We start from the raw sequence: 16,945 nt of genomic DNA, 5'->3' as shown, positions 1-16,945 counted from the left end.
GAGTGAAACTCTGTCTCAAAAAAAAAAAAAAAAAAAAAAAAAAAAAAAAAAAAAAAAAAAAAAAAGAAAAGAAATGTCCTGGAATAAGAAACAAGACTAAAAACACTGAGAATTATGGAAGTAGGCAGAAATGCTAGCCTAAAGGGATAGCCAAACTGGGAAGTCAAATAATTTCTCTGTAAGACTTGTTCTGCTGGCTGTTATAAAACTTACATATCTATGGCCAAAGCTAAGTAAGATCTGCCCTAAAGCCTTCGATGGTAAAAATACACAATAACTGTAAATGAGGATATTAACATATTTAATCCCTCATTAATGTAGACATTAATTAAATTAATTAATGTGATTAATCAGATTCAGAAGTATACCTTGGTCCTAGAGCTGCACAAATCTCTAGTCATTTATGCTGTGGAGCAAGAGAAAGGATATGGAAGCCAGGCAGGCAGACAGTCAAACAGTGGGCCAGCTACTTTGTTAACTATGGGATCATGAGCCAATTAATCAACAGCTCTAATCCATAGTTACCTATTTAATAAATAGTAGAATATAGGAACATAGATGTTGCAATGGTTTATGGAATGATAAATGCATAGCACATAAAAGGGTTCTAGCTCAGAATACAACACTCAGCGAATATAAGTTTCTTCTGTCTATATTTGCTTAGTTAACATAATTTTGTAAATCTGTACTTTCCTACCTGACTGCAGGTTCATCAGATTTCCAAGCATCTATTAAAAAAATAAAATGCATTTTAAATCAAAAATAAATATATACAATAATAAAAGCATAAGAATGCACAGTAATACATGCCTGAAATCCCACCTATTTGAGAGGCTGAGACAGGAAGATCACTGGAGGGACCCAGAAGATTGAGACCAGTTTGGGAAACACAGCAAGACTCAACCTTCATTAAAAATTGTGCACACTTGTGTGTATGTTTTCGATCCTGTATTTTGTTTGTTTTTTTAAAGCCTAAGACAAGACTGATGCTTTGTTACAAAGCATTCAAAGGGGAGCATACCTCGAACTTATTAGAACTAACATTAATTATACTTATTGTAGGTAATTAATTCAGAAAGAATTGTTATTTCCCTTTGTATTTATTAAATGCAAAGAAGAATACGTTTATTAAAATTTGATATCTACGAGTGAACTGTAATATACAAGTCATCCTAGCGAGACCCCATGAGATTAACAAAAGATTGCATTGCTAGCACAACAGGTGTGATGAGTAAACAGTGCCAAAGAGCATGATTTCTGGACCAAAATATGAGGGGCAGTTAACACAGCATACAGTGGTACACCTTATCCATCATATGTGTGGAAAAGACACCCTTGACATGTTTTTCTCTGCTGTCACACCACAGCAACAATCATCAACAAGAAGGCTCCTGCGAGCAAACGTATGGAGAGGTTTTCACAACCAACAAGCAAGCAATCATCTCTGCAGATGACACAGTTGGGCATCCTGTAATTCAGTTCTCATGCTCTGTCTGCAGATAGCATCATATTCTGTATGTAATACGCTTAGTTCCATGAGACTGCCTCCCTGCATCAATCCTAATTCTGAAACTCGAGAACTTCTGACCAACTGGTTTCAAACTGGGGTTTCCCAGGACTCCCTCTTTGGGTTAAATTGAATTGCTGGAGTGGCTCAAAGTACTTAGGGAAACACATTTACCAGTTTACTATGAATGACATTACAAAAGGCACAGATGAAGAGATGCATAGTGCCAAGTCTGGGGGAAGTGGCACAAAGCATCTATGCCCTCCCAGGACATGCCAGCCTCCAGAAACCTTCATGTATTCAGCCATCTGGAGGGTCTCCAAACCCAGTCCCTTTGGTGCTTTACCAATGCTTCATTAAGTAGGCATCGCTAATTAATCACTGGCTATTGGTGACTGACAACTTTCAGCCTTCTCTCCTCCACAGAGTTTGCAGACTGAGACAGGAGATCTCAAACCCTGTAATAAATCACGTCTTCAGGATAGGGACCAGTTGCTATCCTGAAGCTACCCAGGGGCTTCCAGCCACAAATTATCAGCATATAAAAAGACATCACTTTAGAAATTCTAGGGTGTTTTAGAAATTGTGCATTAGGAAAGAGTCAGAGATCAAATAGAGGTTTTACATCCCCAGTTTTGTTTTCTGTGGTTACAGCTACTGATAGCCAACTCTATTCCAAAAATATTACATAGAAAAACTCCTGAAATAAAGAAGTCCTCAGTTTTAGTGTGCCATTTTCAGAAGCAAAATTAAATCTCTAGGTATCCTCCTCTATCCAGCCCAGGATGTGAATCGTCCTGCAGCACATCCACACAGCATCTGCTACCCACCCATCAGTGATCAACACGGTCTCCTCCTGCACCCAGCCATCAAATTCATTAAGGCTTGAAGACTCAGGATCACTATAAGCCTACAATTTCTTTATTGACCTAGAGTCAGAGGGTAAATAATTGCCTAAAACTAAAATACAATGCCTATGTCATTCACTTCACCTCATCTGCTTACATGGACATTGTTTTGCCTCACATCATCAGAAGAAAACAGATGATAACCATCTGACATATTTAAGAGATCACATTCAAGTAAGTTTTATTGCAGTATAGTATTATTTTCTGTTTCATTTTTGCTTATTGTTGTTAATTTCTTACTGTGCCTAATTTACAAATAAAACTTCATCATAGATATGTATGTAAAGGAAAAAGTAGTGTGTGATTCACTTCTATTTGTGGTTTCAGGCATTCACTGGGGGTTTGGAATGTATCTCCCACGGCTCAGGGGGAGCTACTGCACTTATTTTGTGCAACACAACCAAGGCTCTCTGGCTCTTCAGTTAAAAGTGTTTAGTATAAAACAAGCTCACCCTATCACCAGAAGCCAGCAAAACATAAAAACCAGACCAGAAAGAGGAAACCTTGCAAATAATTTCCAACTGCCAGTGGAGAAGAGCTCAAGAGAGATTAGTTTGTTACTGTTGGTTGTAATACTCACATACCATTTAGGATGCAAATTAAAATTCTACATATTATTTCTGAGCATCTCACTATAATTGAAGATTTCGAAAGGGCATTGAAATGAACAACCAACTCATGATATTGGTGGCTTGTATGCAACCATGCTTTAAAAACTTTAACACCAAAAATTCTCAAAATCACCATTTTAAAAGACTGTTTATCAGTTATGAATGAAAGATTACTTTCCTCATTTTTAATAATAAAAAATGCCACAAACAATCACACACACACACACACACACACACACACACACACACACACACACCCCTGTACTCAGATTCTGCTCATTAGAATAAAGAATGGGCTTCAGATCATCAGTATAATAAGAATAGCAGAATTAATTTTCATTCCCACCAACAGCATAAGTTCCCATCAACAGTTTAAATTAGTTCCGCTGGTCTTATTACACTGGTGATCTGAAGCCAGTCAGACATTCTAATGAGCAGACTCTGTGTGCAATGTGGGAGTGTAAATTAGTTCAACCATTGTGGAAGACAATGTGGTGATTCCGCAAAGATCTAAAAATAGAAATGCCATTTGACCCAGCAATCCCATTACTGGGATACCCAAAGAAAGGTAAATCATTCTATTATAAAGACATATGCACACATATGTTCATTGCGGCACTGTTTACAATAGAAAAGACTCAGAACCAACCGAAATATCCATCCATGATAGACTGGATAAAGAAAATGTGACATATATACATTATAGAATACTATGCAGCCATAAAAAAGGATGAGTTCACATCCTTTTATAAAAGAGTGCATATCAAGGAACTGACTCTCTCAAAAAAAAAATTAGCCTAAGCATCTGTATGCAACGTAATCACATCTTATTCACTCATGTCAGTGAAGCTTCTCTCGCTGAGGCCTGACAGTTATGAAGAGAAATGAGCTGCTGTGGTTTACCCCCATTCTAGCACTCCCTCCTGCCTCCAGTACTCTCCACAGCAGAAACCTCTTTTTGAGACTGGGCATATGCAGAAGCAAGTGGAAGTGAGGTGACTCAAGGTTTCTTGACTTTAACTTCCAAGTACCACAGCAAAGTTCTTTCTTGCCTCCCTCCTTGTCCTTCCTCAATCCCTCTTCCTTTGCAAAAGGAATCTTTAGATCTGTCATCCTGATGCTTTTCCTCCTATCAGCTTTTTATGGATAATTGGGATCACTTTTTTCCTTTGCATTCCACAGTAGTATACAACGATAATTTCTCTTTTTTTAATCTCACTTTTTTCCCTGTGGCTACAATCATAGTCAGAAAAAAATGCAAATTAATGTCTTCCCTTCATTCTGTTATTTTTTGAATTGCTGTTTAATGGTTCTTTTTCCAGGTTTCTCTAGAGGAAGCCTATTCCCGGGCTATTCAGAGCTGTGTCCAAGGACCAGCACCAACATCACCTGAGTTCTCATGAGAAATGCAGAATCCCATACCTGCTAAATCAGAATGTGCATTTTCCAGAAGCTCTTCAACTAAGTCATGACAATTTAGATGCCATGCTCTACACTGATGTGCTTCCATATTTGCTGACTCTAACTGGCCTTCTAGAACATAGCCTCAATTTCTTCTCTATCTTGTCCCTGAATTTAATACTACATTACAAGCCATAATATTGCTAATGAACTTTGAATCAGGCTAAACCTTCTCTAATTAACTTCCTCTCCATAAATCATCAAACACTATTCTTTTCTATTGTGTTAATTTGGTCTTTATAATACTATCTTATGAAGTTACAACATTTTCTATAACACTAAATTATAGCCATACATGGCTGACCGTTTATGGTGATGTTCATCCATGGTAGATAAAACACAGGTCTGTGTGGGGCGGTACCTCAATCCTTAATGCTTCCCCAGTAGTGAGGATGACAACAGGAGTAGGAAAATGTCGCTCTGATTCTCTGACACTTTTGGTGCTGGACACTCACTTTATATTCTTCCCTATTTCTAACACCCTGCTCTTCCTTCTACAGATCAATTTGACTCTACTACCCTACATTCCATACACCCACATATTTTTTCTTTATTTTTTATATATACACTCTGCTCATTCTTTCTCTTTCATTCATTTCCTCTTCCCTCTTTTATTGACCTGCCTTATGTCTTAGAATATCTTAAAACAAAACGAATAACTCAGCTGCTTTAGCGGCACTCTCGATAGAATCAACTGCTGACCCCTGATTAGAGACACAACTTGTCATCATTTTACTTCTCCTTTACTTATTCACTTAACAGGACACTTTCTTTAGCTAATGGAATAATATATATGTTCATGTTTTTAAAGAAACATTCCATCAAATGAGTTTTTAAATAAAATAAAATACAGTTCTCACCTTCTCCTTTTCCTTTTTCATGGGAGGGTCCAGGCAAAGGCTCCGACAGTTTCTCGGGAACACACTGCTGAGGTAATATCAAGAATGAGTTTCCATTTTAAAAATTATAATTACTTTCATCAAGAGTCTCTTATTTTATTTTATTTTTTGTGAAACTGTGTGTCACTCTGTCACCCAGGGCTAGAAGGCAGTGGTATGATTATGGCTGTGGTCTCAACTTCCTGACCTCAAGCAATCTTCCCATCTCAACTTCCTGAGTAGCTGGAACTACAGGTGCATGCCATCATGCTAGGCTAATGTTTTTATTGCCATTTTTGTAGAAACAAGACTTCACTGTATTGTCCAGGTTGGTCTCAAACTCCTGGACTCAAGTAATCTTTCCACTTCTGCCTCTCTAAGTGTTGTGATAACCAGTGTTCACCACCACACTCAGCCCTAATCAATTTATTTAAATAAACCTCCATTTAGGCCAGGCATGGTGGCTCACATCTGTAATCCCAGTCCTTTGCAAGGCCAAGGTGGGTGGATTGCTTGAGCTCAGGAGTTTGAGGCCAGCCTGCGCAACACAATGAGAATGCATCTCTACAGAAAAATACAAAATGAGTTAGACATGATAGTTCTGCCTGTAGTCCCAGCTGCTCAGTGGGCTGATGTGGGAGGATCAGCTGATGTATTGAGCCTGAGAGGTGGAGACTGTAGTGAGCCAAGATCATGCCACTACACTCCAGCCTGGGCAACAGAACAAGACTCTGTCTCCCCAAAGCTTTCCATTTACGATTTTAAAATAAATTTGATTCAAGAATAAGTATTTATTGAACACCAAAGCATTTCAGTAAAGAACTTCATCTACACTTTCTAGATCAGGCTCATCTGTTATCTTCATATGGCCATTGACTTTATTATCCAAGCATGCAGCCCAAAGGAACCATGTTCACAAACAAAATATTAACATGTGCCTATTTGAACCAGGAACTAGCTTTAAAGTACCTAACTCTACTTTGCAGACTCCACCAAAAATAAGAAAGCATTTAAAAAATACATATGTGCCAGGTGTGGTAGATCACACCTGTAATCCTAGCACTTTGGGAGGTCAAGGCAGGTGAAACACCTGAAGTATTATAGCAAGTATTATAGCAAGTATATGTATATATTATATTTGCTACAATACTTATAGTATTAAAATTTTAAAATATTCCTCATATAAACATTTCAGTGTTAAAATAAGATACTTATGAGAGAAAACTTGAAATACGTCATGTTGGGCATCAATAGAACACAGTAGAAGCTGCTTCATTCAGGTAAACAAGGGTTTGGAGAAACCTACATATATTTTGATAAAATTTTTACTGACATAAAAATGGTTGAATAGGATGATCATGCAGTAATGAAACTTTTATGTTATATTTAAATAAAGCAAGTCAATGTGTATAAACTGTGCAACTGTTTCAAATCAAGAAATAACTTCAGGCCGGGGTAGTGGCTCACATCTGTAAATCTTAGGACTTTGGGAGGCCAAGGTGGGTGGATTGCTTGAGCCCAGGAGTTTGAAACCAGCCTGAGCAATATGGGGAAACCAAATCTCTACAAAAGATACATAAATTAGCCAAGCATGGTGGTGTGTGCTCTAATCCCAGCTACTCAGAATACTGAGGTGGGATGATAACCTTAGCCTGGGAGGTTAAGACTGCAGTGAGCTGAAATTGCACTATGCCCTTCAGCACAGGAAACAAAGTGAGAACTCGACTCAGAAAAAGAAAATGACTTCAAAAAAATGTAGCAAGCTAGGCCAGGCGTGGTGATTCACAGCTGTAATCCCAGAACTTTGGGAGGCTGAGGTGGGCAGATAATGAGGTCAGGAGATTGAGATCATCCTGGCTAACACAGTGAAACCATGTCTCTACTAAAAATACAAAAATTAGCCAGGCATGGTGGCACATGCCTATAGTCCCAGCTACTCAAGAGGCTGAGGCAGGAGAATCACTTGTACCCAGGAGGCAGAGGGTGCAGTGAGCAGAGATCATGCCATTGCACTCCAGCCTGGATGGCAGAGCAAGACTTTGTGTCAAAAAAAAAAAAATAAGTGTAGCAAGCTTTCTATAAAAGGAAAAAAAAAGGCATTTATTTAGGAAGCATCTTAAATGGACATATTTTGTGCACACTAATTATAAAAAATGATTATGATGATGGCTTCCTGGTCATTCCAGGATGTTAAAAGCAAAATGATGAAAAGATATGCTTCATTTTTCTCTCCATTCAGAATTTCTTCCTCCTAGACTTTCCCATGGCTGGCTCCTTATTATCCTTTAGTTGCTAGCTTAAATATCATACTCAGAGAGGTCTTCTCTGACCACAGAATTCCCACTCCCATCCCCATCCTCACTACAAATTTCATTGATATCTTCTAACATTTTATGTTTTATTTATAGAAAGCATTTATAGTGAGCTAGAAGAATTTGCTAGTTACTTTTCTGTTCCTACTATTATAGCATAAGCCCTCATTTTGTATATTTGGTGTCTCACTGACTAGCACAGTTCATGTGCTATAAACAAAATAAACTCTAGATCAAAACACTTAAAATTTCATCAGGAAGTCTCATGTGCTGAAGTGCTATGTTCCTGTCGGACATCTCCAGTCACAGTAGCCTGCTGAAACTGAACACACTCCTAAACTTAAAATCCACATGCCAGTTCCTACTTTCCCATTCTTTCCTTGATGCTACAGCCATTTTATTGTCCTTCAGTTTACAAAAGTTTCCTCAAGATTCTTTAAGTCACTGAATACTGAATACTGCTGTGATCGTTTTGTCTCAAATTTGTATACATAGTTTCCAGTCTACAAATGTTTTCATATTTTCCGCTACTTTTGTTCATTACACCTACTTGAGAGGTGTCATTGGTATTAATTTTATGAAAGAGGTCACTGACATTCAAATAGGTTAAAGAATTTTTCCCAAGGTCCCATAACTAGTAAGTGGCAGAACCGGGAGGCTAACATGTCTTTTGACTTCCACTCGGTGCCAGTAGGACTACGCAGCAGCTGCTTCCAGTGAAAAGTCAGGCCCCCCTCGATTTCTCTCCAGAGTCATCACATTAGAATACGTCATCATTCTTTTATGCTTCTGGTGCTACAGTATGGCTGCCACAAAAGTACTCAGTGTATTCTATTTCTGAAAATGACCTCACTTATTACAACAGTAAACCAACTTGCTGCTATTACAGTCCCACAGTTACTACTCGCCATGGTTTTTCTTATCCTAAAATGTTTATTGTACATCTGTATTGGACAATGGACAATCAAAATATATTAATATATTAAAGTCCCAGCATTACCTTTTCAAGTTCCAAAAGAAAAAAAAAAAAAAAAACCCACAACTCAAACTGTTTTTCTCTAACTCTCCTTAAGACTCTTGTATAGACCACAGAATATATATTTGGCCACAGCTTAACCTAAAATAATTCTTTAGTTTTTAGATAAACTTACTTCAGAGCACAAACTGATTTTTTGCAAATTCTAAGCTTTATTTTCTGCACACTATACTATACTTGCTTGTTAAATGAATCATGCAAATTACCAGAATTAAACTATGTAGCAGTAATTTACTTAGCACATAATTACTTTATTAATTATGGGATAAAAAAATAAAATAATTATTTATGGGCACATGCAGGAGGTAATCACTTGTATAAATCACTTCTTGTGGGGGAAACGGGGAGTTTAGTTTATAGTAGTACCTTATTTAAGTGGGTTGGCATTGCAAATAGTATTAATTTATTCTATTCTGTTTGTCAAAAAGCTAAATATAAATGTATAAATTCAGCTCCTTCCAAGGAAGAAGAAAAAAACGAGAGTAAACTTTGTGGGGCAATAATTGTTGCATAAAAGTCACACGTAGCTAACTACAGAAAAGTTGTAACTAAATATGCTGAGGATGAAGTCAGACATGGACTGAAAGACCAGTCACTAGAGCAATAAGATCTGTGAGAAAAAAATTAGGTGGGAATAAATTGTTTTTAAAATGTGAGAAAGAAGAGAGAAACAAACAAAAAAGAAGCCTAATTGGTCAATTAAATGTGAGCTTAAGCCAAGAAAGAAAGGAAACAACAAGTGCAATAAAGTACCTGGAGAAATAGTTATATAACAGAGTCTTTTGGTCCTTTATATGCTTAGTAATACTAATTAATATTTATGCTACAATTACTATATGCTTAGTGACACTAATTACAATTTTTTTTGTAAATACTTCTGTGATACAAAGTTTATTAATATAAGACATTCAATTGGCTAAACATGGTCATCCACTGCTACCTGAAAAAACATTATTATTACAGAGAGAGAAAGTTGGAAATTTCCATCAGCTTTCCACCTAGAGAAAAAAATGGGTCACCAGAATTATAGAGTATTGTATGGCTTGAAAGGATATAGTCAATATACACCTGGCACATATGTAAAGGTATATTTTGAAAAAGCATATTTAATGTACTTGCGGCATAGCTTGGGGCTAATAGGTTTAAGAAATTTTAATCTGAAACTGTAATCTAAGATTCCGGTTGCATGCTACCACAAAATATATTGTAACCCTCTTTGCTATTGATAACCTATTTCTAATTTATTTTCCTTTTATTAATGACAGAATTTCTGCACATAATACATCAAAACTTATGCATCCTTAAACATTAAAAAAATACAAATGTAAGCAATATTTTGAAAATGCAGTATTTAATTATTAGATACATTAGGTGTGTTATATTACTTATAACATTCAATTATATAAAAATTATTTGTCTTTTATTTATTCAGATTAAACAACTATTAAGGCTGAATCTGGTAACTTATGACTGTAATCCCAGCACTTTGAGAGGCTGAGGCAGGTGGTTCACTTGAGCCCAGCAGTTCAAGACTAGTCTGGGCAACAAGGCAAAACCTCATCTATACAAAAAATGCAAAAATTGTTGGAGCATGGTGACACAGGTCTATAGTCCCAGCTACTTGAACGGCTGTGCTGGAGGATCACCTAAGCCCAGGAAGCAGAGATTGCAGTGAGCCAGGATTCCACCACTGCACTCCAGCCTGGGTGACAAAGTGAAACCTCATCTCAAAAAAAAAAAAAAATCAAAATGCTTCTTACATGAAAGACTATATTCAAGGTACTCCAGGACACACGCAAATATGTTTATTGACCTCCAGTGGCTCATGGTACACAGGAGCTTTAAATGATTATTTAAGCAACTAAATATAAAAACTTCTGAAATTAGAAATTTCAGAATGTGATATAGGAATTTTAAGTGGATATTTTAAATAAACTATACTGACAAAATTATGATGTTAAATTCCTACCATATTGGTATTAAGCGTCTTTGCTTTTAAAAGTGATTATTTGTGGAAAATACATGTTATTCAATTAGATGAAGTGTTTTACATAAACCCTTCATGGACAACTTATAAAACACAGAAACACCTTTGTAATACAAATGTTGAGAATGTAAATTTAAATTTCTACATTTTCGTGATTAATATTTTTAAATCAGATACAGTCTTGTTGTGTTACCCAGGCTGTACTCAAACTCCTGGGCTCAAGCAATCCTCCTGCCCCAAACTCCCAAGTAGCAGGGACTACAGCTGTACACCACCACACCCAGCTATTTTTACAATGTAATATTATTTTTTGTCTCACTACAGTACCAAGAATATGAATGGAAAAGCAATCTCTCCTAAAAACTATATAGTACCAAAATAATGTGTCCAAGATAAAAAGCTATATGCTATGTGCTGTACAGATTTCAACTAAAAGACACCAGGGTGATTCCATGATTACTACAAGTCATTTTGATTCACTGAATATTTATACAGACATAAATATAATGAAAGTCATACAACTGTGATTTAAAAGTCAAAGTATTAATAATTATCCAAATGAAGCTGAACTAAATTTATTTTTTCCTCCATTGAGGGAAGCATTTTCAAATGTGATTTTTATCTCACTACATATTTTCCAGTTCATTTTTTTAAATCCCACCCTATTGTAGTACTTATCAATCTTTTGTTAGTTACCAAAGTTAAACAAATTTTTAAATCAACTAGCCATATGTCTTTCTCTGACCAACTTTCCATTACCAACATAAAACAATGATAGGTAACCGCTGCTAAATTTTAAAAATAACTACTATGTAAAACTAGATTCAGAGTGAGAAAATTAATTTTACAAGAGACCACTTTACCTTAGCAGCAACAGTCAAGACTTCACCGTCTGCTTTAGAGCGTGAATCAACACACGGGTCATGTAGAACTCTTTAGGGCAAAAATACACAATGAAAATAAGCAAGTTGATTTATTTACAAAGTTTTTAAAGTGCTAGTTCATATCCACCTTTCCCTTCCAAAATGCAAAAACACAATATGGTTTTTTTGTGTGTTTTGGAAAAGATCAGCTAGCTGTATATTAAATAATGTTTCCTGATATAATTAAAATATGGCCTCTGTTTTAAAAATGTATTTTAGTTACCTATTTCTGCTTCCACCTAAGTCTATAAAATATTCAATGAAAACTGACCTTTAACTCCATAGCAAATAATGACAGCCAATATATTGGTAGAGCCTGATAATAATTTACCCTCACAAATTATCTGTCTGAAAGTTGAACTTAAAATTTAATTAATAAATGATATAACTTTGCTACCTAAACTGGAAGACACGTGATGACCTGAAACAAGGTAGAAAGATCCAATGTCTCTTGTCCATGATCTATCTCTGGTTAAAAGACTAATCTGTGTCACTTCAAAATGGCAGTCTTGATTACTTAGCAGGGAAACCATTGAAGAAGGTCCAATTGCTTTTCTTTCCCCTAAAACAGTACAGGGAGTCCCCTGCAACATTTGAAATGTGTGAAAGCTAAATGTACAAAAGTCAAATAACAAAGGTGTACGTTCTGATTGACAATACTCATCCCAGAAAGATTAAAACGGCACAATTATAAAATTCCATAATTTTCACTCTATAGGTCCTACCTTATTCAGGTCCACATAAACTAGCAAGCTCCTAAAAACATTCATAGACACTCAGACACCCAAGGAGAGAGACTGCCGAAAAAACAGCGTCCTGGTAGTTGTACCTCTATTTCCCTAAGTACTATCTAAATATCTTTCTCCCCATGGGCTCCCACTTCCAGATTTTATTTCTGCAGGGTCCCACAGAAGTCTCCAATCTTTTAATCTTCAATCTATGAAAGCAGGATTTGTGAAAAGATTACCTCAAATGACCAAGAGTAGAAACCCTCTATATCCCTGCTCCTGAAAAACAAGCTAACTGGAGTCTCCAACACCTGCCCCCAGCATAGACACACTACCAACTACTCAACTGAATTCATGACTGATTTGCCAGCCAGTCATGACCCTGCTCCAGCTTACACAGACATGGAAAGGACATCAGTGAACTGGGAAAAGAGGCAGAATTCAGAATACACATGCCCTGAGGCACGAATCTATGTAGTTCAGCAATCTTCAGCCCCTTAGTAATCCAGGGGTGTGAAACCACCCGTCTGTAACTCAGGATGAAAGTAGATAATACCCAAGCAACACCAGATGTACAAGAAAAAAACAAACAAGCCCATTTGAAAGTGGACGAAGGATATGAAAAGACACTTGACAAAAGAAGACATACGTGAGGCCAACAAGCATGTACAAAAATGCTCATCATCACTGGTCATTAGAGAAATGCAAATCAAAACTACATTGAGATACCATCTCATGCCAGTTAGAATGGCGATCATTAAAAAATCTGGAGGCAACAGATGCTGGAGAGGATGTGGAGAAAAAGGAACACTTTTACACTGTTGGTGGGAGTGTAAATTAATTCAACCATTGTGGAAGACAGTGTGGTGATTCCTCAAGGACCTAGAAATAGAAATTCCATTTGACCCAGCAATCCCATTACTAGTTAATGGGATCTTATCCATGTCCAAAGGATTGTAAATCATTCTACTATAAGGACACAAGCACATGAATGTTCATTGCAGCACTGTTCACAATAGCTAAGAGCTGGAGCCAACCCACATGCCCATCGATGATAGACTGGACAGGGAAAATGTGGCATATATATATACCATGGAATATTATGCAGCCATCAAAAACGATGAATTCATGTCCTTTGTAGGGACATGGATGAACCTGGAAACCATCATTCTCAGCAAACTGACACAAGAACAGAAAATCAAACATCGCTTGTTCTCACTCATAGGTGGGTGTTGAACAATGAGAACACATGGACACAGGGAGGGGAGCATCACACACTGGGGTCTGTCAGGGGGAAATAGGGAAGGGAGAGTGGGGTGTGGGGAGTTGGGAAGAGATAGCATGGGGGGAAATGCCAGATGTAGGTGATGGGGAGGAAAGCAGCAAATCACACTGCCATGTGTGTACCTATGCAACAATCATGCATGTTCTTCACATGTACCCTAAAAGCTAAAATGCAATTTAAAAAAGAAAGTAGGTAATACCACATTTCTATCTGCTGTAGACACTTCTCCCAGTGTCTCAGTATGTTTTAGCATTTTTCAATGAAAATCAACTTTGTCAGTTCTTGATAAAAAACAAAAAAAAAAATAAGAAGCAACCTATTTAGAACTCCCTTGAACCTTCTATTTAAATGTATCTTTGTAGATAATTCCCAACATCTCATGTCCTTCATCTTTGTAATTTATCTTTATCAAACTTGTCATAAATCCCAACATTCTGATCTCTTATTGAAGAGTCCATACTCCTATCCAATCCAGTGTTGTTTCTCTTTAAACATGGCCTTCCTCTGCTCATTCCGTTCTTATCCACTTCCATTGGGTTCACAAGCTAATTCCATTCTCATTCTATCCACTGGATGCACCAGATTTCCTCACTCTTTGTACTATTAAAACACACACGAATAGGACAAAAAAGGAAGGAAGAGTTCTGGGATTTAAAATGAATTCACGTTTCATTATTGCCACTTCCTGTGTCTAAAAAAAGCAGCATTCTAACCTCTCTGAGTCTCAGGTTCTCTATCTAGAGAATCTTTGACCAGCGTGTTCAACACAGGTTAAAATACTAGAGGCTATTTTAATTAGTCCTAAGATTCCCAAAATTCTATAATTCTATGTGCTTTTGATTCCTTCTATAGGAAAACCGAGAGTACATAGCCAGCAGAATTTGATAAAATAATAGAGCAAAAGAAACAGCAAGAAAAGCAGAAAAGACAGTTTTAATAAATCAAGACAAGATGATAGGAAAGTCATAGAACAAGAAACAAGACTGAAAAATAGAGTGCTATGGAAGTAGGCAGAAATACTAGCCTTAAGGGAAAATTGAACTGGGAAGCCAAATAACTTCTCTCTAAAACTTACCTAAACTTGACTTTGTCAAACTTACAGTCCTATGGCCAAAGCTAAGTAAGATCGGCACTAAAGCCTTTGATGGTGAAAATAAAATACTGCTTACCACTGAAATTGTCAAATTTATTAGGATAAACTTTTGGACTAACTACATTCTAACAATAACCTTAAATGATAGTTAACATATAACTAGATTTCTTACATCTAAATTAATTTGTTAATTTATTAACTTATTTTTGTTATGTCTAAATTAATCTGATTCAGCCCTATACTTTGATTCAAGTGCTGCACATATCTCTATCAATCTATGCTGAGGAGCAAGAGAAGGGATTTGGAAGCCAGGCAGGCAGACGGTCAAACTATGGGTCAGCTACTTTGTTAACTATGGGATCATGAGCCAATTAATCAACTGCTCTAATCCATAGTTACCTATTTAATAAACAGTGAGTTATAGGAACACAGATGTTGTGATGGCTTTATGACATGATAAATGCATAGCACATAACAGGGTTCTAGCCCAGAATACAATACTCAACAGACATTAGTTTCTTCCATTTATATTTACTTAGTTAACATAATTTTGTAAATCTGTAAAATCCTACCTGACTGCAGATTCATCAGAGGTCCTGGCATCTATTAAAGAAAAGGGTAAAATGCATTTTAAATCAATAGTAAATGTATAGAATATGAAAAGCATATGAATGCACAGTGATGCATGCCTGTAATCCCAACTACTTGGGAGGCTGAGGCAGGAGAATCATTTGTGGAACACAGAATTTTAAGATCAGCTTGGAAAATATAGCAAGACTCTACATTCATTAAAAAAATGGTACACACTTGAGTGCATGCTTTAGAACACTTTTTTGTTTTATTACTATTATTTTTTTAATAATAGGTCTGACACTTTGTTAAAGCATTCCTTTGGGAGTATACCTGAGAATTTATTAGAAATAGCATTAATTATACCTGTTGGTAGGTAATTAATGCAGTAAGAACTCTTACTTCCCCTACTTAGTATTTATTAACTGCAAAGAAGAATAAATTTATCAAAATTTGATATCTACAAGTGAACTACAGTATATAAATCATCCCAGCCAAACCCTATGAAATTGACTAAAAATGATATTGCTAGCAGAACAGGTTTGATGAGTGAACAGTGTCAAAGGGCATGATTTCTGGACTTAAATATGAGGGGCAGTTAAAACAGAGTACACAGCAGAATCTCTTATTCACTATATGTGCAGAAAGACATACTGGACTTGTTTTTCTCTGCTTTCATGCCACAGGAACAGTAACCAACAAAAAAGTCTCCTGTTCCCAAACGTGTGGAGAGGTTTTCCCCACCAACAAGCAAGCAATAATTTCTGCAGATGACAAAAGCTGAATGTCCTCTAATTCAATTCTCACACTCTATCAGCAGATAACATGAGATCCCACAGCTAAAGGGCTCAGTACCACGAGACTGCTTCCCTGCATCAGTTCTAAGTCAGAAACTCCAGAGCTTCTGACCAACTGGCTTCAAATTGGGGTTCCCAAGACTCCCTTTTTGGGTTAAATTGAATTGCTAGAGTGGCTTGAAGTACCCAGAGAAAGACACTTACCCGCTTACTATGAATGAAATTACAAAAGGTACCAAAGAGAGGCATAATGCCAAGTGTGGGAGACGTAGCATGAAGATTCCATGCCCCCAAGGGCACACCACCCTCCAGGAACCTCTATGTATTCAGCCATCTGGAAGCTCTCCACACTCAGTCCCTTTGGGTCTTTATGAAAGCTTCATTGCCTAGGCATCACTGATTAAATAAATCACTGGCCATTGGTGACTAACAACCTTCAGTCCTTCTCTCTTCCCTAGAGTTTGCAGAGCAAGCCAGGAGATTTCTTGTTTTTTCTGGTGACCAGTCCCATTCTGAAGCTGCCTAGGGACTTCCAGCCATCAATCATTAGCAGACAAAGATACATCACTTTGGAAGTTCTAAAAATTTTAATAATTGTACACCAAGAAATGAGTAAAAGACCAAATGGATTTTATGTCTGTAGATTGATTTCTGTGGTTACAGCTACTAATAGTCAAGTGTATTCCAAAAATATTATATTGAAAACTCCTGAAATAAGTCATAAGTTTTAATGTGCCATTCTGAAAAGTGCAATGAAATCTTGAGTTATCCCCCTCTATCCAGCCCAGGATGTGAATCGTCCTGCAGTGCATCCACACTGCATATGCTATCCACCCATTAGTCATCAAC

At 36.9% G+C, this 16,945-nt stretch overlaps 1 long non-coding RNA gene across 1 annotated transcript in view; it reads right to left on the bottom strand.

Annotated features, from left to right (window-relative positions):
* Nucleotides 1–15,322, bottom strand: part of LOC116544831 — a 19,928-nt gene extending 4,606 nt beyond the window's left edge. Inside the window, exon 1 of the long non-coding RNA XR_004266055.1 lies at nucleotides 15,302–15,322. This is a non-coding gene — a long non-coding RNA (uncharacterized LOC116544831). The remainder of the gene's footprint in view (nucleotides 1–15,301) is intronic.
* Between the last annotated feature and the right edge of the window lie 1,623 nt (nucleotides 15,323–16,945).

The sequence above is a fragment of the Sapajus apella genome, unplaced genomic scaffold, assembly GCF_009761245.1.
Source record: "Sapajus apella isolate SASKATOON/1434 unplaced genomic scaffold, GSC_monkey_1.0 scaffold232, whole genome shotgun sequence".
Classification (NCBI taxonomy): Eukaryota; Metazoa; Chordata; class Mammalia; order Primates; family Cebidae; genus Sapajus; species Sapajus apella.
This window is presented reverse-complemented; position numbering and strand designations above follow the sequence as displayed.